This window comes from Engystomops pustulosus, chromosome 2 (genome assembly GCF_040894005.1).
Source record: "Engystomops pustulosus chromosome 2, aEngPut4.maternal, whole genome shotgun sequence".
Taxonomy (NCBI): Eukaryota; Metazoa; Chordata; class Amphibia; order Anura; family Leptodactylidae; genus Engystomops; species Engystomops pustulosus.
The window spans coordinates 116,538,478-116,560,049 of record NC_092412.1 but is presented as its reverse complement, the minus strand read 5'-3'; positions in this window follow the sequence as shown (position 1 = coordinate 116,560,049).

Sequence of the window (21,572 nt, the reverse complement as noted above, 5' to 3'; positions counted from 1 at the left end):
AAATAAGAAGGACGCGTTCACATGGTGCTTTTTGGATCTGTAAAGTGGGAGGGGCCAGACCCAAACGCATATTGGTCTCCACTGAAACGCATGTGTTTTGGAATGAGCAACACATGTTTTGCATGTCAGTAACCTTTTTTAGGCTAGAGGTTTTATGAGTTGTAGCTATTGGTTTAAATCTCCTAAGGATGTAAAAAAATCAAACCATGTAAAATACCATAGACATTTCTTTTGGCACTTATGCTGTTTGCCTGCCACTAGTATTATAATTTGGTTGTTAAAGTGATGATGTGATATACATAGTAATGTATTATAACCAGAGTGACTGCTGTATGTAATGTTACACTGTGCACTGGAACAATCTAGAAACCTCTCTTCAGAAATTATTATTCATAAAGATATTTCACTTTCAAACTATTCTTAAAGGAAAACTACGACTTGGATAGCCATGATTTAAAGTAGCTGAATGAGCACCCTTTGTGATAAGCGCAGGACCGCCTGGGACAAATTAGCATATTTTTAAAAGTTTTTTTTTTTTAGCACAGTACAAGTGTTTTAAGCCTAACAAAGAGATGTTCCGCCATAAAGAAGAAAAGCCCAACCTGTAAGTGTATTTTGTTTAAATCATGGCATGTTACTAGGAGATGTGCACACTTCTGATCATTAGCCTGCTGGGGGCAGGAGAATATCAGTCCTGGCAGTATGTAAAAAAAACCTTGACTGATGTCACAAGCATGTGACTGATCACATACTTCAGGTAAACCAATTAAATATCAGGAATGGTATGTAGAATAGTTGTTTGAGTTTGAATGTAGCAGAAATTTGTATAAGTGAAAGTTTAACCTCTTGGCGCTCAGTGTCCGATATATTGGACGCTGAACTGATGCCGGTTCAGCTCGAGATCTGAGCCGAAACGACATCGGGACACATAGGGTACTGGCTATAACTAATAGTGGGCTCCGATCGCGGGTGTTTAACCCGTTAAATTCCTCAATCAGTGCGACCGCGGCATTTAAACTGCCTTTGGGGGGGCAGTCTAAATCATAACACAAACCCCACATATATAGTAACACCACGTCCGTAACAACCCGTAGAATAAAAGTAAATAATTATTAAACCTGCTCGATGAATGCCGATTTTTACCTATACAATCCCACTAAAAATGCAATAAAAAGTGATCAAAAACATATGTACTCCAGAATTGTGCTGTTGCATAAAACATGTCCCACAAAAAATAAGCCGTCAACCAGCTCCATAGCCAAAAAATTAAAAATGTTATGCTACTTGGAAGACGGCAATGCAAAAATAATAGACTTTTTCCCACATTAGGGTTTTATTTGATAAATTTTAGTAAAACGTAAGAAAAATTATTAGTGTACGGTATCCCCGTAATCGTATTGAACCATAGAATAAAGATAACACGATTATTAGGCTATACGGTTAACACAAAAAAAAAAGTTAAAAAAACAGTACTGAATTGATGCTTTTCTACTCCTACCCTCAAAAAAAAAAGTTCCTAAATTTTCAACAATAGGGTGATAACAACCCCAAAATGGTAACACTGGAAAAAGCATCTCATCCCGCAAAAAAAATGCCGTCACATGGCCCCAATAACAAAAAAGCGAAAATTTTATAGCCTACAAAAGTGACCAATGGGAAAACTAAAATCCTGCCAGTTGCAAGGCACTCCTTCCATTCTGCGTCTTGCTGTGTGCCCATAAAACAAGTAACAGCCACATGTGGGGGGTCTCTGTACTTGGGAGAATTGCAGAACAAATTGTAAGATGGGTTTTCTCTTTTTATCTTTTGGATATGTGTAAATTTTAGGGCTAAATGAACGTTTAACCGACCATTCTAAATTTCAAAACGGTATATGTCTCCAAAATAGTCAATTCTGAAAGTACGGAAAATCGATATTCGATTTGTAAGCCGTGTGACATCAAAATAAATTATCCAGACATTTAAAAAATGATGAAAATGTAATGTAGACATATGGGAAATGTTATTCAGCAACTTATTTAGGTGGTAAATCTTTCTACCTTGAAACGCAATGATTTGGAAAATGGCAATTTTTTTTTAAAAATCCAAATTTTTTCTTTTTTTTGTAAATAAGCGCAAAACTTATCAGCCAAAATGTACCACTAAAATGAAGTACCACATGTGGGGAAAAAACAATGTCAGAATCGCTTTGATAAGTAACAGTGTTCAAAAGTTATAACCATATAAAGCGAAAATACAAAAAATGAGCCTGAGCATTAAAGTAAGCAGCTCCTAGTGCTTGAACAAAAGCCGCAGTGTTAGAAGGATAGTGTTACCGGAAACCTCCGGAAATGCTATCTAACAGTACGGCGGAGTACAATGTAATCGTCGGACCGCAAAGCGGTCCAATGTATTCATGAGGGGGCGGGGTTGGGGCGTGGTTAGGGCCGGGGACTGCTGCTATGGAGCGAGCAGGGAGGTCCGGGGAAGAGGCAGTGCCTCGGACTGCCTCCTCATGAATACGTCAGACAGCTTTGCAAGTGGTCCGACGATTACACTGTACCCCGCCGCAGTGTTAGCTATTGTTACCGGAGGTTTCCGGTAACGCTATCCTTCTAACACTGCAGCTTTTGTTCAGGCACTAGGAGCTGCTTACTTTAGTGCCGAAATTATCTGTGACAGGTCCTCTTTAAGCTATAAAATGGCTGCATCCTTAAAGAGTTACATGGAGTGGAGTGGTTTCACTGTGTGTATGTATATATATATATATATATATATATTGCAATGTTGCCATGTGTTCATCTTTTTATACTTATGTAGGTGTTTTATAGGGAAGTTGGACAGTTGTTGGTGAGTAATATGTTTAAATTGTACTCTGAACTGAATTGGCAAGCAGTGCAATGACTGGCATAGGGTGGAGCAGTTGAACAGGTAAATGAGTCTGCCTACTGCATTCAGGGTATGGACTGGAGCGGGAAGAATTGAGAGTTAAAGTAAGTAGGACAACAGAGTGACAATTAGAGTAAGAAAAGGGTGTACTGTGGACTTGTTTATGAGATGCAGCTGACATGAGCGTGCTTTGGTTAGATAAAGGGGTCAAATGAAAGATCTGAGACTTAGGAGTTACAGATATAGCTAATTTTAATTTAACACTGAACCGTTTAAAATCCCAGTTGCTTCCATCCTTGTTTTTCTGTCTTCTAGATAGCTTCATCTGTATGATAAATCAGGTTTTGTAAGTTGGTAGAAACATGAGAGAGAATCAGGGGCTAACTTGACGGGGTGCAGAGGTTGCGGTCACACCAGGGCCCAAGAGGTTTAGGGGGCCCTTATGGTGTTACTTTCCCATATGAGAAAACTAGTTGTCATGGGTGGACCCGCGACCCACATCGCGGGTCGCGGGCTCACCCATGCCTCTCGCTCCCCGCAGGCGCCGCGCCAGCACGTCTCACCTCTCCCCGCTCCCAAGTCCCGGCCTCGCTCAGTGTGCGCGCAGTCCCATGCCTTAGGGCGCGCGCGGCACTTCTGGGAAATTTAAAGGGCCAGCGCGTCATTGATTGGCGCTGGTCATTTCCCATGAGGCTATTTATATCTGCCTCTCCCAACTAACCCTGCCGGATCTTTGTGCCTCACAGCCTTAGAGAAAGCTCTGTTGCAATTTGCCTGTGTTCCAGTGTCTTCTGCGTTCCAGTGTCTTCTGCGTTCCAGTGTCTTCTGCGTTCCAGTGTCTTCTGCGTTCCAGTGTCTTCTGCGTTCCAGTGTCTTCTGCGTTCCAGTGTCTTCTGCGTTCCAGTGTCTTCTGCGTTCCAGTGTCTTCTGCGTTCCAGTGTCTTCTGCGTTCCAGTGTCTCCTGCGTTCCAGTGTCTCCTGCGTACCTGACCTCCTCCGTGTTCCCGTGTACCAGTGTTCCTCCGTGTTGCTGTCGTGTGTGCTGTGTTCCCGTACCCTTCTGCTTGGACCTCCTGTGGCTGACCCCGGTTTGGACTCTGACGTTGCATCTCTGCCGCCTGCCCTGACCCTGTGCCTGGACTGTGACCTCGAGCTTGACTGCTGTTTCTGTACCTTGGCCGCCACTGCAGACAAGTCACGCCTGAGGAACGACCTGGTGGTACCACGCCGCAGCTTGTCTAACCCGCTTTGCGGCGGGCTCTGGTACCACTTAGACTCCGGTCCCAGGTAGTGGTTTGAGTCATCGTCTGCAGTGGTCCAGTGGATCCACATCGCGTAAGCCTGACAGTAAGATCCGGCCATGGATCCCGCTGAGGTTCCGCCTCCCAGTAAGCCTGATCTCGCTACCATCGTGATCCACCAATCTCGACAGATTGCTGCGCAACGAGATCAGTTGGAACAAGTTACTGCCATGCTGCAGCAATTACTTGCTACCCAGCAACAGATTCCTGAGGCTATCCCTGCAGCTTCTATTGCTCCGGTTTGTCCTCCCGCTGCTGAACCCAGACTATGGCTGTCCATGCCCAGCAAGTAGAGGATGCCCCCTTGTCCTGGTCACAGGCCTAGGTATAAAAAGATCTTTGGAGAGATCCTTGTACTGTCTGTTCAGGTATTTGTACATTGTAATGAGGTGTCCCCTCAGTCGTCTTTTTTCTAAACTGAATAATCCCAAATTTTGTAATCTGTCAGTGTATTCTAATCCCTCCATTCCCCTAATAATCCTGGTTGCTCTCCTCTGCACCCGTTCCAGCTCTACTATATCCTTTTTATACACTGGTGCCCAAAACTGTACACAATATTCCATGTGTGGTCTGACCAGGGATTTGTATAAGGGCAAAACTATGTCTTTATCATGAGAATCTATTCCTCTCTTGATACATCCCATAATTTTATTTGCTTTAGCAGCAGCCGCCTGGCTCTGGTCACTAAAATTAAGTTTACCATCCACCAATACCCCCAAGTCCTTTTCAGCTCCAGTTTTACTAAGTAATTGACTGTTTAGAACATTATTATACTTTTTGTTTCCATGGCCCAAGTGCATAACTTTACATTTATCTACATTAAACCTCATCAAACATTTCTCTGTCCACTCCTCAAGCTTCCACAAGTCCCTCTGTAATGCTAAACTATCGACCTGAGTATTTATTACTTTACACAGCTTAGTATCATCTGCAAATATTGAAACTTGACTGTGTAAACCCACTACAAGGTCATTAATAAAAATATTAAAAAGAAGTGGCCCCAATACTGACCCCTGTGGCACTCCACTGGTAACCTCAACCCAATCTGAGAATGTGCCATTAATGACCACCCTCTGTTTTCTATCACTAAGCCAATTACTTACCCAGATACACAGATTTTCTCCTATTCCCAGCAGTCTCATTTTATATACCAACCTTTTATGTGGCACAGAGTCAAATGCCTTTGAAAAGTCCAGATATACAACATCAACAGCGTCCCCCAAGGGAAAAGACATTTCTGGAGCAGGTTTCCCCTTTAAAATCAAATTTATCCATTTAGTTTATGTCTTTCACCTGTTAAATTTACAAAACTGCACCTAAAACGACCTCAAAACTGATTGCAATGCAGTTGTAACTGCAATGTATGATTGTACCCTCAGTGTGGTTTACAATCCTTGATCCTGGTGTTAGACATCCTTTAGTAGATTGGCATTTTTAGATACATGTTTACACTTTTGTTTGTTTATTTGTATACACATTCTATGGTAGGGGGAGTCAAAATTTGGTTTCTTTACATTTTTTGGGCTCCCTAGAGTGGTTGATCACTTGGGGGTCTGATCGCTCACAGAGTATACTACAATTCCTAGAAGAAAAAGAGTTGCCAGCTCACCTCCCCGTAAGTATCGAGTCCAGCACGGGCCCCCCCTACTGTTGGGGTACATCAAATGGAGAGAAAAGGAAATGCGGTCCAGCCAGGCTCCAGATACAAAACGATTCTTTATTCAGTGCAGGGTAAAATATGACAATCCACTTCTGGTAGGCGTATAGCCTACGCGTTTCGGACGCTTGTCACGTCCTTAATCATGGCTATAGGGTACTGACACAGTAAGGTTTATATAGTTTGGTACAAACAAGGGCACCTCCCCTCTCATGCCCTCCTAAACATTTCCGTTTCCGCCCATCACCGGTCTATTAAAACCTCTAAACTGTTGTAATTTCTATATGTATACAATAACAACATTCGTCATTTACACAAATAAGCATAATTCCTATAAACAGTATCTTAATCAGACAAATGATACGGGATCCAAGCAAAATACATATAATAGTCCGTGCAAGATCGTCTTGCATCACATGACTCGGATCACGTGATTAATCACGTGATTCATCTGGTTCGCAGAAGTGTATAGTGTGATTCATTGCCCGTTGCTTGGTAACCCGACAACAGGAGGAGGGATATAGACAGGATAATGGAATTTCATCAACGAAGAGGAAACCAGGGGTGAAGACGAGTCCCGACGGCACCGCAGCGGGGACCCCCGACAGTAACCACAGAAACGACAGATCCGGGCATCGGCGAGGATCCTCGCGGCGCCACCGAACAAGGCTCTCTCCAACGACATGGTAAGTGCAAATGTGTCTAAATCCAAAAAAAGGAGATGTTAGACCAAACAATGTGCCATAATACATTAAAAACAACATTGGATCAATTCTGTGAATATAATACAATAATTTGAATATTAAAAAATCGGAAGGAGAGAAAGCGAGATGGCAAAAATGGGCAAGTATCGAATAGCATAGTGTCATTAGTCATTAGTCACAGACAGTGAAAAAAGGGGGGACTCGGATGGCACGCATGGTGAGGCTAATAATGGTACATAATTTCTCTTCTCATATTGAGGCCTTGTGGGAGACGAGTACCTAAAGAAAAAATCCAATAAGCCTCCCTGCTGGCTAAGCGAGCCGCCATGTTGCCACCTCTAACATTCACATGGACTTTCTCTATGGCAAAGGTAGTCAAGTATTGTACATCTCCATTATGACATGTAACAAAGTGTTGTGATGCGCCTGAAAGATTACGACCCATAGGGTTGGAAATGTCCCGTAAGTGTTCTAGGAACCGTATCTTAAATCTGCGGGAAGTGTGCCCAACATACATAAGATTACAAATGGTACATTGGATAATATACACTACATTATCCGTATTACAATTTAAAAATTTTTTGATGACAAATCGTTTCATGCCATCACTGGACATAAAGTCCTTCTTTTTATTGGTTACAAATTTACAAGTTTGGCACCGAGTTGCTTGGCCAATCTCACCATGTCTTGGTGGGAGGAACTTACCATTTACTCTCCCGACAACCCTTTTTTGAGTGACATTGAGTGGTATGGCAGGTACATAGACGATATTTTGATCGTCTGGCGGGGGGAAGTGCCTGCCATACCACTCTTCATTGATTACCTTAATAACAATTCGTTTAATCTCAAATTTACTTTTTCTGCTGATCCACACGATATTTCGTTCCTCGACTTATCTCTCCAAGGTGCCACCGGCGAGAACATTAAGGCTAAAACTTACCGTAAGCCAACGGCGGGAAATACGATCATGCATGCCCAATCCCAACACCCACGTCATACGATCCAAGCTATCCCCGTAGGGGAATTAATAAGAACTAGGCGGAACTGTTCCAACATTTCTGATTTTCATGAAGAAGCATCTAAGGTCTGCGGTAGGCTTAGAAAGAGAGGTTATCCGAATTGGATACTTGAGAGAGCTTATAACAAAGCCTCCAACAAAAACAGACAAGATTTACTATATCCGCAACAATCCAAAATTTCTGAAAACCACCCCAGAATTCCCACTCTGGTCCTCCAGTATAGCCCACAGTTTAAAGCCATTTCTGACATCGTAAATCGCCATGTCCCCCTCCTAAAAACAGATCCTATATTGGAAAACATCCTTGGCAATGGATGCCGTATAGTTTCCAGACGAGGCCAAAGCTTAGGGAACTTGATCTCTCCTTCCCTTTTTTCTACACAATCTAAATCTACGTGGCTTTCTACTCAGGGTTTTTTTAAGTGTGGAGCAACTCGGTGCCAAACTTGTAAATTTGTAACCAATAAAAAGAAGGACTTTATGTCCAGTGATGGCATGAAACGATTTGTCATCAAAAAATTTTTAAATTGTAATACGGATAATGTAGTGTATATTATCCAATGTACCATTTGTAATCTTATGTATGTTGGGCACACTTCCCGCAGATTTAAGATACGGTTCCTAGAACACTTACGGGACATTTCCAACCCTATGGGTCGTAATCTTTCAGGCGCATCACAACACTTTGTTACATGTCATAATGGAGATGTACAATACTTGACTACCTTTGCCATAGAGAAAGTCCATGTGAATGTTAGAGGTGGCAACATGGCGGCTCGCTTAGCCAGCAGGGAGGCTTATTGGATTTTTTCTTTAGGTACTCGTCTCCCACAAGGCCTCAATATGAGAAGAGAAATTATGTACCATTATTAGCCTCACCATGCGTGCCATCCGAGTCCCCCCTTTTTTCACTGTCTGTGACTAATGACTAATGACACTATGCTATTCGATACTTGCCCATTTTTGCCATCTCGCTTTCTCTCCTTCCGATTTTTTAATATTCAAATTATTGTATTATATTCACAGAATTGATCCAATGTTGTTTTTAATGTATTATGGCACATTGTTTGGTCTAACATCTCCTTTTTTTGGATTTAGACACATTTGCACTTACCATGTCGTTGGAGAGAGCCTTGTTCGGTGGCGCCGCGAGGATCCTCGCCGATGCCCGGATCTGTCGTTTCTGTGGTTACTGTCGGGGGTCCCCGCTGCGGTGCCGTCGGGACTCGTCTTCACCCCTGGTTTCCTCTTCGTTGATGAAATTCCATTATCCTGTCTATATCCCTCCTCCTGTTGTCGGGTTACCAAGCAACGGGCAATGAATCACACTATACACTTCTGCGAACCAGATGAATCACGTGATTAATCACGTGATCCGAGTCATGTGATGCAAGACGATCTTGCACGGACTATTATATGTATTTTGCTTGGATCCCGTATCATTTGTCTGATTAAGATACTGTTTATAGGAATTATGCTTATTTGTGTAAATGACGAATGTTGTTATTGTATACATATAGAAATTACAACAGTTTAGAGGTTTTAATAGACCGGTGATGGGCGGAAACGGAAATGTTTAGGAGGGCATGAGAGGGGAGGTGCCCTTGTTTGTACCAAACTATATAAACCTTACTGTGTCAGTACCCTATAGCCATGATTAAGGACGTGACAAGCGTCCGAAACGCGTAGGCTATACGCCTACCAGAAGTGGATTGTCATATTTTACCCTGCACTGAATAAAGAATCGTTTTGTATCTGGAGCCTGGCTGGACCGCATTTCCTTTTCTCTCTATACTACAATTCCACCTGTGAATCACAATTGTTTCTGTGCTCCTCAAAGGTGATTAGCTGCAGCGGTCATGTGTGTTAGCTGACATCACTGCTGCAGTCAGGGGAAAAGTCCTGTTGTGGGAAGAAAGCACAGGAATAAGAATGTGGGTTCTCTGTTTTATATAAAAACACACTGGCCAAAATAGAGCTTTGATCTTCACAACCTCTTTATGTTTTCCCAGATTATAACTAGGAGCTTCTAGCCTGAGCCAGGTTTTTGCATGATGAGTGTTACCATACTGCAGTAAATGACTAGCTGTACATGTGGTTTATCACAATTTACATACAAATGTTTGACCTACAGCCTGACAAGGTTACAGTGGATTAAGTTTATTTTGCTCATAATTTTAATATTTATATAATAAACCTGCTTTTATGGAGATAAAATACACAGCTCAGAAAAATAAAAGGGAGCACTTAAATACACAGCCTAGATCTGAATAAATGAAATATTCTTAATGTATACTTTGTTCTGTACAAAGTTGAATGTACTGACAATAAAATAAAAAAAAAATCACATTTTTTAACCAATGAAGGCCTGGTTTTTGAGTCACCCACAAAATTAATGTGGAAAAACAAACTACATGCTGATCCGACTTTGATGTAATGTCAGTGAAACAAGGCGATGAGACTCAGCATTGTGTGTGGCCTCCACGTGCCTAAATGACCTCCCCACAACGCCTCGGCATGCTCCTGATGAGGTTGCGTCTGGTCTCCTGAGGGGTCTTCTCCCAGATTTGGACTGCAGCATCTGGGACTTTGGTGGATGGAGCGAGACATGATGTCCCAGATGTGCTCAATCGGATTCAGGTCTGGGGAACCAGTCAGCCAGTCCATAGCTTCAATAACTCCAAATCCAGGCCTCCATTTGTTAATAATTTTGATTTCCCTTGATGATTTTGCTGTCAGCACATTCAACTTTGTACAGAACAAAGTATTCAATAAAAATATTTTATTAATTCAGATCTAGGGTGTGTTATTGAGTGTACCCATTATTTTTTTTAAACAGTGTATATTAGATATGAACTGGAAACAAATCTCAAAGGGCATCTACTACCAGGATGAAGGACTGTATGCAAATAAGCCTGAGGGGCTCCAGGCTCCATAGGTGTTAATTTTGCATGGAGCCACTCAGGCTCATTTGCATACAGTCTTTTATCCTGATGGTAGATGTCCTTTAAGACAAACGGAAATAAATTCCAACATTTAGTCATGCATGGTATATGTATTATACACAAAGTAGACATATCACTGGATCAGAGGCTGGTTGAGATTTGGTCACCCATGGTCACATGCTTTCCACATGCTACTCCATTGCAACTTAGTAGGCATTGCTGTAAATGACAGATCATGATTCATTAACTATTTTGAGAACGTACTGAGAGTGATTTCATAATATTCACACATCACAAGGTTTCAACTAAGCATTTTGTAGTTTTTAGCTTAATTACAAGCCTTTAAGGCTTTTTATTAGTTCACGAAGATTTAAAGTGGCAGTGCACCACTGATTGGTGCTGGTTCCTACCAGAATCCCTTATAAACCAGCCCCTTCCTACACCCCCCGCCCGATCTTCGTGCCTAGTGCAGTTAAAAAAAAGTTTGTTTCCTTATGCCCTGCGTTTTTAGTGTAATTTCCTGTTGTGACTCCGGTTCCGTATTTGACCTTGATCCTGTTCAAACTGCCCTGACCTGTTGCTTTGTCCCCGACTCTGATTCCGTGCTGCCTCTCCTGTCCTCCTGCCTCTCCCCGAATACGATTCTGCCTAATGTCTGTGTACCTTAACTTGGTTGCCACAGTGGATAAAGTCGCACCTGTTGAACGTCCTGGTGGCACCACAGCAAGTCCAACCCGCTTTGTGGCGGGCTCTGGTGAAAACCGGGTACCACTTACATTCTGGTCCCGGGTGTCAGCTTACGTCATCATCCACGGTGGTCCAGTGGGTTTACTACCCCTGGAGCCTTCCATGTAGGACAGAAGTTTCGCACCCTCGGCTTATACAGTGCCACAGCCTGTGAAGCTACAGCATGGGGGCTCTGGTTATGCCCCTCAGAGTCCCTGAGGAAAATAAACAATTTTAAAGTTGATTTTAGAAGAAAGGAGGCTATGAATAAAAAATATAGGAACATTTTCACAGTCTTGGTGCCTGGAGTGCCTCATGCTTGATATGGTAGATGTATCATCAGATGATATCCAGATAATATACCCAGTATATACTCAAGTATAAGCCGAGATCCCTAATTTTAACACCAAAAAAAAAGAAAAAGAAAAACCTTTTGACTCGAGTATAAGCCGAGGGTGGGAAATGCATTGGTCACAATCCCCCCGGTATATAGCCTGCCAGCCCCCTGTAGTATATAGCCAGCGAGCCCCCAGTATATAGCCTTCCAGCCCCCTGTAATATATAGCCTTCCAGCCCCTGTAGTATACAGCCAGCCACCCCCCTGTAGTATATAGCCAGCCACCCCCTGTAGTATATAGCCAGCCACCCCCCTGTAGTATATAGCCTGCCAGGCACCTGTAGTATATAGCCTGCCAGCCCCTGTAGTATATAGCCTGGCAGCCCACTGTAGTATATAGCCTACCAGCTCCCTGTAGTATATAGCCTGCCAGTCCCATGTAGTATATAGCCTGCCAGTCCCATGTAGTATATAGCCTGCCAGTCCCATGTAGTAGATGGCCTGCCAGTCCCATGTAGTATATAGCCTGCCAGCCCCATGTAGTAGATGGCCTTCCAGCCCCCTGTGGTAGATGGCCTTCCAGCCCCCTGGGGTAGGTGGCCTTCCAGCCCCCTGGGGTAGATGGCCTTCCAGCCAGTATACAGCCAGCCACCCCCCTGTAGTATATAGCCAGCCACCCCCTGTAGTATATAGCCAGCCACCCCCCTGTAGTATATAGCCTGCCAGGCACCTGTAGTATATAGCCTGCCAGCCCCCTCTAGTATATAACCAGCCCCTTTAGTATATAGCCTGGCAGCCCACTGTAGTATATAGCCTGCCAGCTCCCTGTAGTATATAGCCTGCCAGTCCCATGTAGTATATAGCCTGCCAGTCCCATGTAGTAGATGGCCTGCCAGTCCCATGTAGTATATAGCCTATCAGTCCCATGTAGTATATAGCCTGCCAGCCCCATGTAGTAGATGGCCTGCCAGCCCCATGTGGTAGATGGCCTTCCAGCCTCCTGGGGTAGGTGGCCTTCCAGCCCCCTGGGGTAGATGGCCTTCCAGCCCCCTGGGGTAGATGGCCTTCCAGCCCCCTAGGGTAGATGGCCTTCCAGCCCCCTAGGGTAGATGGCCTTCCAGCCCCCTGGGGTAGATGGCCTTCCAGAACCCTGGGGTAGATGGCCTTCCAGCCCCCTGGGGTAGATGGCCTTCCAGCCCCCTGGGGTAGATGGCCTTCCAGCCCCCTGGGGTAGATGGCCGGCCAGCCCCCTGTGGTAGATGGCCTGCCAGCCCCTTTTGGTAGATGGCCTGCCAGCCCCCTGTAGTAGATGGCCTGCCAGCCACCCTGTAGTAGATGGCCTGCCAGCCACCCTGTAGTAGATGGCCTGCCAGCCACCCTGTAGTAGATGGCCTGCCAGTCCCCTGTAGTAGATGGCCTGCCAGCCCCAACAAACAAACTGTGTACTCACCTTCCGACCCCCCCCCCCCCGGTAGGTCCTCTTCTATCCTTTGCGGCTCTGGCATTGGCTTCGTGTCCTGTGGTCCGTCGCAGGCACCGGACATCAGCTGCTCGCTGACATCATAGCATAGCATCACCGGAGCCACAATGGATAGAACCTCCTTGGATGGACAGGGGGTGGTGGGTAGAAAGGTGAGTACACATTTTGTTTTTTTCTTGACTGAATTATAAGCCGAGTTAGGGTTTTTCAGCACATTTTTTGTGCTGAAAAACTCGGCTTATACTCGAGTATATATGGTAGATGCACAAATCATCACCAATTTGTTATGTAGGACAGCAATAGGTTCACAATGATGTTCTTCTACACTCTAGGAAACTTTGCATTATGCAGAAAAGGAAAGTTGAACACTACATTTAAATTATATTTAACGAGTCTCAGTGAAAGAGAAGAGCAAGATATTTTGCACCCTAGGCAGACAAGAAAATGTTGCCCACCCCCAATGGGCAACAGCTATCTGGCAGCTACCACCCCACCACCACCACTTTAATAATCAGGGACATACATAGAAATCTACTTCATATTGTTTTTACATAAAATTTTCTCTATATTAAACCAATATTACCAGTAATATTACTGGACCAGTACCAAATATCACCATCATAAATTGTTTAATAGTACTGGCGACTGTTACTGAACAAAAACCATAAGGTAAAGAATAATAACACGCACACCATAACACCACACCATGAGCACTAACAAGACATAATAACTAAATAATACAACCAAACCATTTATATCTATATAGTGACTGAATAATACCACCATACAGATATATAATAAAAGGTAATAAACTGAAAAAAATTGTGGTGGACTGTAATACCTATAATACTGTATGTAATTGTTTTTTTTTCTCAATGTTTTAGAAGATTCTAGATTTCATTATGTAAATATATTTAATTAACTGGTGCTTTGCCCTCATCACCAATGGGCATTCACAAGAGAACTGGTTATACTGGTTAGGGACATATTTATTTGGGAAGCCTTCATTTACACATAACAGAACAAGCAATTTAGATGTACAGAGAGTGCTGGAAACTTCTGGAATCCAGAGGAACCAGTGATGTGGAAATGCTGTGTAGCTGTGCCAGTAATAGCATTTTACAGGATTCATGGCAAATTTGAAGGCTAGTAATAAAGCTTAGAACAGCTAATTGGCTAAGTTGTATTGCACAGACACTATGAAAGGTATAGAACTGTTCCAATAAATCAATAAAAAATGCACAATGATCCGTTAATCCATTTATTTATGGGAAAAAAGATTAATTTGGTAAACATTTTTTTAAAATTAGCTATTTTCAAACTTCACAATTTTAAGTTTTTCAGACTGATAGTCTTACTACCCAAATTAGTTACTAATAAGTTTCCTTTTGTTTTATTACGACGCTAGATCACAAATCCAACGGCTTTCTCTCAAATTTGCAAGAAAATTTTATCATCAATTATTTTAGGGATCATTTCATTTCTATAGGGGTTTTGGAAGTTCAGTTAATAGAAAGCACCCACGAATCTCCCCCGTTCTATTAACATCACCCCTCAAACTATTTAAAACAGCACATAGAAAGCTTGTTAACCCTTTATGTATTTTACAGAATTTTAAACAAAATAAAGCTTTGATTTTTCACTAATATTTATCATTATGTTTACTTGCATCTACGAATATATTGTGTTGTTTTTTCCGAGTATGAGGACACCCCACATGTGGATGTTACCCACTGTCTAGGCACATGGTGGGGCGCAGAAGGGAAGAACAAGGGCATTGAACTTTTGTAGGGAAGAATAGTTTTCAGGTGCCATGACGTGTTTTTAGAGACCCTGGGGCCACGTTCACACGTGGCATTGCGTTTTTAGTTGTGTTTTTGAAACACAAGCCAAAGGCTCCACCTCTGACCCAAGTTGAGGTAAGATTGCATTAACTTTGCATTTAGCTAACGTGTTGGAAACACAATGTTACCAGAATATGTGATCAGGAGTGGAGCCTTTGGATTTCGTTTCCAAACATAACCAAAATGCCACATGTGAACGTGGCCTCAGGTACCACAAACCTTTATCCCAGAGAATTTGTAAACTTTTTATCGTGTGGTAAATGGTCATTTTAACTCCTTAGGCTTTTTCCATTTTGTTTATCACTCACCACTTTCATAAATTAATAATTTTTTATTTTTCCGTGTACAGAGCTGTAAGAGGGCTTGTTTTCTGCATAACAAATTGTACTTCCTAGTGACGGTATTTTATATTCCATCCTTTGCACTGGGAAGTGGAACTACAATTCAAAATGTGGTGTTATTGACAAGAAACCACATTTGCGCCATTTTCTTGTGGGCTTTTTTTACGTCTGTCACTGTACATTGCAAATGGCATATCTAATATATTTTTTGGTTTGGTATGATGACAGGGATACCAAATTTATATAGGTTTTATTAGGTGTTAATTTTACAAAAAAACTTTTGTACCCAGAGGTCGCACTAACATTTTTCCAGAAGGGTAATAATACTCCTCTCACCATTTTTGAGGAGTATTTTTACCCGAGGAAGAGTATGGAATTTCCAGTAATACAAATATATAACTCCTAGTCGTATACATTGTTAATAGCCAGCCCCAAACCCCCTACCTCCCCACACTGAGCAGGCTGGGGCTGCCGCCACTAAATTTATTTAATATTTATTTTTGGGGTGTTGAGTTTATTTTTTACTAAAGTGTATCGGGAGATAGTCCTTCCCAAAACCATAAGCCTTCTGACCAATGCACTTGCGTTCAATAACTAGCAAGATGTATTTGGCCGCGATAAAGTTGCTACTTACTGAGCACAAGTGTTTTGGTTCGGGGAGGATTTTGTTCAATAGAATGAGTTTAAATACAATGTGAACACAGCCTTAGGGTCTTTGGGGGTATTTATTTATTTTATCCCTTACTTGAAATGCCTGGATCATTGTACAAGCAGTTTCACCTCCTGTGTCCCCTCCTCCTTCTCATAGATTGTAAGCTCTTGTGACCATTGTACAAGTGCTGTCATCTCCTGTGTCCCCTCCTTCTCATAGATTGTAAGCTCTTGTGACCATTGTACAAGCGCTGTCATCTCCTGTGTCCCCTCCTCCTTCTCATAGATTGTAAGCTCTTGTGACCATTGTACAAGCGCTGTCACCTCCTGTGCCTCCCTCTCTCCGCTTAGATTGTAAGCTCTTGTGACCATTGTACAAGCGCTGTCATCTCCTGTGTCCCCTCCTCCTTCTCATAGATTGTAAGCTCTTGTGACCATTGTATAAGCACTGTCCCCTCCTGTGTCCCCCTCCTCATAGATTGTAAGCTCTGGGGCCCATTGTACAAGCACTGTTACCTCCTGCCCCCCCCCTCCTCATAGATTGTAAGCTCTTGTGACCATTGTACAGTCCAGCCATGCATAGAACCTCAATCATAACTATTTTGTACTTTGTTGAATACATCTTATGTCAGGCTCAGGTAATCACAATTAATTTAACTCCCTGGGAATAGGTCAGTCACACAAACCTGTGAGAACACTACAGCAGGCACAGGACCACCACACCAGGCACAGGACCACCACAGATGACAACATACACCTTTGGAGGCGTTATTGCGATCTTTGTTTGTACCTTTACCATATTCTGACTCGAATAACTTTTTCATACTTAGGAGCAAATAGTTGTCTAAGGTATAATTTTTTCCAGGACAAGCTCATGTTTTCATTGATATCATTTTGGGTACTGTGCGACCCTTAAATCACTTTATCACGTTTTTTATGTGTTGAAAAATGGCAAAAAAAGTGGCGCTTTGGACATTTGAGTGCATTTTTCCGTTACATGGTTCACTGTTGGGAATAACCGTTTTATATTTTTATAGATTGGGAATTTTGAGACTTGATGATACCTAACATGTTTTTTTTACTTTTTTCAATTATTTATTGTTTTAGATGTGTTATAGGTTTTTGGGACATTTTTATGAATTTTATTTTTCATTTTTATTTTATTTATTCTACCACAGGCAGATACCGATGACAGACCCACAGAGCTTCATTAGATCCCTGGCTTTCCGATGGAGAAGACAGCATCCCGCAATTGCGTCACGGTGTGCCGAGAGGAAGAAGAGCCCTCAGCCCACAGCATTGACTGTGAAAACTAACAGATTAACCGTTGGATCAGGACTGTTAGATCATGCTTTATTGAGAGAGCATAAGTAAAAGTAATATACAATTGCACACATATATACATATAACGTGTCACAACACAATATATTAAGATTCACACTTAGTGTTAACTTTATTGATTAAGCATAAGTCAAAGTTACACACATTTGCACAGATATACATTTGCGTGGCTTGGACCCTGGACAGGATGGCCGCACATTAACGGAGCTCTGCAGCCCCGGTGCCTAATTCAGTAGTAAGGAGGGGAATTATCCTGGCCCCAAAAGCAAAAAAGACCCCCAGAAGGGGAGCAAAGCACTCGAGACCCCGAGACACCGGGCGGACAAGCGAAACGCCGCTCACCCGCTTCTTCCTGAGGTCCGCAGCTACGACCGGAGCGGGCCCACGTGCAGCCGGGAGACCTGACAACACAAAAGGTGACCCACCGCAATCTCCTAAGGCGCCAGCTATGGCCCCGATACCAGCAGCGGGGAGACGAGGATCCGCGGCGACCACCGCGGCGCCGCCATCACATGCGGGCTGCAAAGACTCGGCTGGCCCGTCACAGGCCGCGCCAAACCGCCATCTTAGCCCCCAGCATAAAGGACAGCGCGGCTCCCCTACGGCGCAGCAGCGCCAAAATGTAGTGGCGCAGCAGCGCCAGAATACAACGGCGCAGCAGCGCCACAATAAAGTGGCCCCAACACCAGATACAGCCCAGGAAGCCCCACAGCACAAACCTGGAGAGGTGAAGCCCCCTCAGTCAGAGGCTATTACCGCACCCCAGATACAGCCCCAGGAGAATGAACCAGGCTCTGGCCAGGAAGATGATGGAGGACAGGGGAAACACTCTAGGGGTCTTCCTCTACGATCCCCCCAACGGTCACTGCCGAGAGAATTTGTTCCGGGCACCCCGTATATCTCCAGGTCAGGAGAACAAGAAGAGGAGCTGGGTGCTACCCCCACCCTCACCCGATATGCAGCACCTTCCCCAGAGTGGGCGTCATCACCTGAGCACTATGATACAGAAGTGAGGCCATCAGCCCCGGCACCGTACTGGCATGCCCATCTCCAGAATTTGCCTACTAAAGAGGACTTTAAATCGCTGATAGCTGAAGTTAAGGAGGCGTTCAAGTCTGAAATTTCAGAGGTACGGCGTGATATTCAGTGCATGACGCAGAAAATTGATGAGCTGGAAACTGCACAAGCAGACTCAAGGCATCAGATCTCACATACGCAACATACTTTGCACTCCCAATCTGTCGCACTACAAGACATGGCCAGGCACTTGGAAGATCTTGACAACAGAGGAAGACGCAACAACATTAGGGTGAGGGGCATACCAGAGGTGGAGGGCAAGGAGGATGTAAGCGCTACACTACAAGCACTCTTCTCAACATTACTAGGAGAACCGGAAACGCAGGTGAAGCTTGACAGAGCTCATAGAGCCTTGAGGCCTAAAACACTGGGAGGAAACCCACGGGATGTCATCTGTTGTGTGCACGACTTTGGACTGAAGGAGCGCATCATGTCTGCCGCGAGGAAAAATAAGAACTTCAATTTCAATGGAGATGTCATACAGCTTTACCAGGATCTCTCTGGAATTACACTTCAGAAGAGGCGGGTTCTACGGCCGTTGTTGGACATTTTACGTGAGAACGGCATCTCCTACCGCTGGAACTTTCCATTTGCCCTGTCGGCCACCAAAGATGGAATTACGGCCACGCTTACTGTGATTGAGGAGCTCCAGGAATTTTGTGGCATCTGGAACATTCCGACTCCACGACTAGACGACTGGGGGGCTCCCCCCCATCAGCTACGCCAACAGCAATATAAGAGCCAGCCGCAACAAAAGAGACGAAGATCACGAGCCAGAGCTCCATCCCAGGACTCTTATGATTAAAGAAGAACACCTGCTAGACATATATCCTTTACAGTTTAATAGGGGTCCTATGCCTGTTTATGTTTGCTTATGTTCAGGATACCCTTTCCCCCCTCAGAGTCTTTAGTTAGTAATATGCATAAAAGGCACCGGGGTTACTTCCCGGATTCTCTAGATAGTTAGTGATATATTAAAGTATTCCAGCTAGTATAGTATTGTACTGGCAGGAAAAATTTCTTCCTCCCCTTTCCAGGGTTACAATACCACGTTTTCCCCACTAGGTGGGTCTTTTCTGGATCCTGCTCCCTAACTCCAGATTGGGGTTTATATAGGGGGTGGTGAATTCAGACCAGCCGACTATACTCCCCTACTTCAGGGGCAGACCGGCTGGGTAGGCCTGCACCAGGGTCAGGAGATCTCCTCTCCCTGGTTATAGACTTGGGAAATCATTCTTGTTTTCTTGTTATTTTCTTACTTGGATTCTTATTCGTTTTGATTGTCTGTCTTGTTGTATGCAAGTTTTGTCCCCCCCCTTGTCACATTCCTTACCCTTCTTCCCTAGTGTTTCCGACGTCTTAGGTGTGCACACATCGGCACCCCCCCCTCACGCCTGCACTGAAGCCTGGGGGGAGAACCCACATATAGCTCCTCTTATCCCCTCCCTCCCTAGGACCAGGCGCATAACACACAGGAGCAAGCCACGGGTCTGGCACAGAGGTATCCACTAATCAGGTAATCATGGTCCGGCTCCTAACGCTAAATGTAAAAGGGCTCAATTCAGCTCGCAAGCGAAGACTCACGCTTAATGAGCTGAAGAGGAGTAGAGCAGATGTGGTATTTCTGCAGGAAACGCATTACGATGCGACAGGGAACTTTAACTTTACTAAGCATCTTTACCCGGTCTCCTATATGGCGTCCACAGAGAACAAAAAGGCGGGAGTGGCAATCCTGTTCTCAACTTCGTGCCCTATAGTGCCTGAGACAGTGACTTTAGACCCCAAGGGCCGCTTTATCATCATCCAGGGCAAATTGTTCGGCTCGCCCGTACTCTTGTGCAACATATATGCTCCCAACACGTCCCAGGTTCGATTCATTACTAAAGTCCTGAATAAGTTAGCTAAACTCCCACCAGCACCCCTATTGATAGGAGGGGACTTTAATGTCATTTTTTCAGAAACTATGGACCGCCTAGCAATTGATCCCAACCCCACCACTAGATCACAGAACACCATCTCAGCCGCATTTCGTAGAGTTATCAGGAGGTTTGCCTTGTATGACTTGTGGAGGGTGGGCAACCCGGGTGACCGCTCATTTACCTTTTACTCAGCCCCACACGGCACCCATACCCGTATAGATTATTGGTTTGGAGATATACAATTCTTACGAATGATGCACACTGCAGAGGTGGGGGACATATCGTGGTCAGATCATGCGCCAGTCCTCCTGCAGCTTAGAGAGGGCCTCACTACAACGAGGGTATGTCACTGGCGCCTGAATGAATCTCTCCTTAAGAAGCCCTTGATCAGAGATGAGTTAAATGGGGCGTTGCGGGAGTATTTTCAGTTTAATGAGAGGTCGATTCCCTCCATTCCTGTGATGTGGGAAGCCCATAAAGCGGTCTTCCGAGGCCATTGCATTGAGCAGGGAACCAGATTGAAAAAGAATAGGGCCCATCTAGAGAAAGAGCTGAGAAAAGAAATTGATAAGCAGGAGGCAGCCTTGTTAGCCAAACCAACAAGGAGAAGGCTTCAACAGCTAATTGAGGTTAGGGAACAGTTGCGTGAAGTCCAGACCCAGGAGGTAGAGAAACTGCTGGTGTTTACTAAGCAACGGTACTATGAACAGGCAAATAAACACCATTCACTCCTGGCGAAGCAACTGAGGGAGAGAAGAGATCACCAAATTCCCCATATTATACGAGATTCTGGGGGCAACTTCTTGCATGACCCGAGGGCGATTGCCTCTCGTTTTCAAGAATTTTACGCCAAACTGTACTCTTTACCAAATACCCTGCCATTGGACGAGGGCAGTAGAAAAAAGCTGCTAGTAGATTTCTTGAACTCTTGCTCTCTCCCGGGTCTCCCCTTGGAGGCTATTGAGGCACTTGGCTCAGAATTAACATCGGAGGAGATAGAGGAAGTGATTAAAGGAATGCCCAACGGGAAATCCCCGGGTCCGGATGGACTCACGTATCTCTATTATCAGACCTTCTCCCCTGTGTTGTTGCCGCATAAGACAAAAGTGTTTAATGCGTTCTTGCAAGGCGAGCCCATGCCTACAACGTTTACTCACTCCTATATCACCCTTATCCCTAAGCCGGGGAAAGATGCGACTGACTGTGCTAATTACAGGCCGATTGCACTTCTGAACGCTGATTTGAAAATATTCACAAAATTGCTAGCCAATCGCCTGATCCAGTGGATCCCCCAGGTTATTCATAAAGACCAAGTGGGCTTTGTGCCGGGGCGTCAGGGTGGCGACAACACGAGGAGAACAAT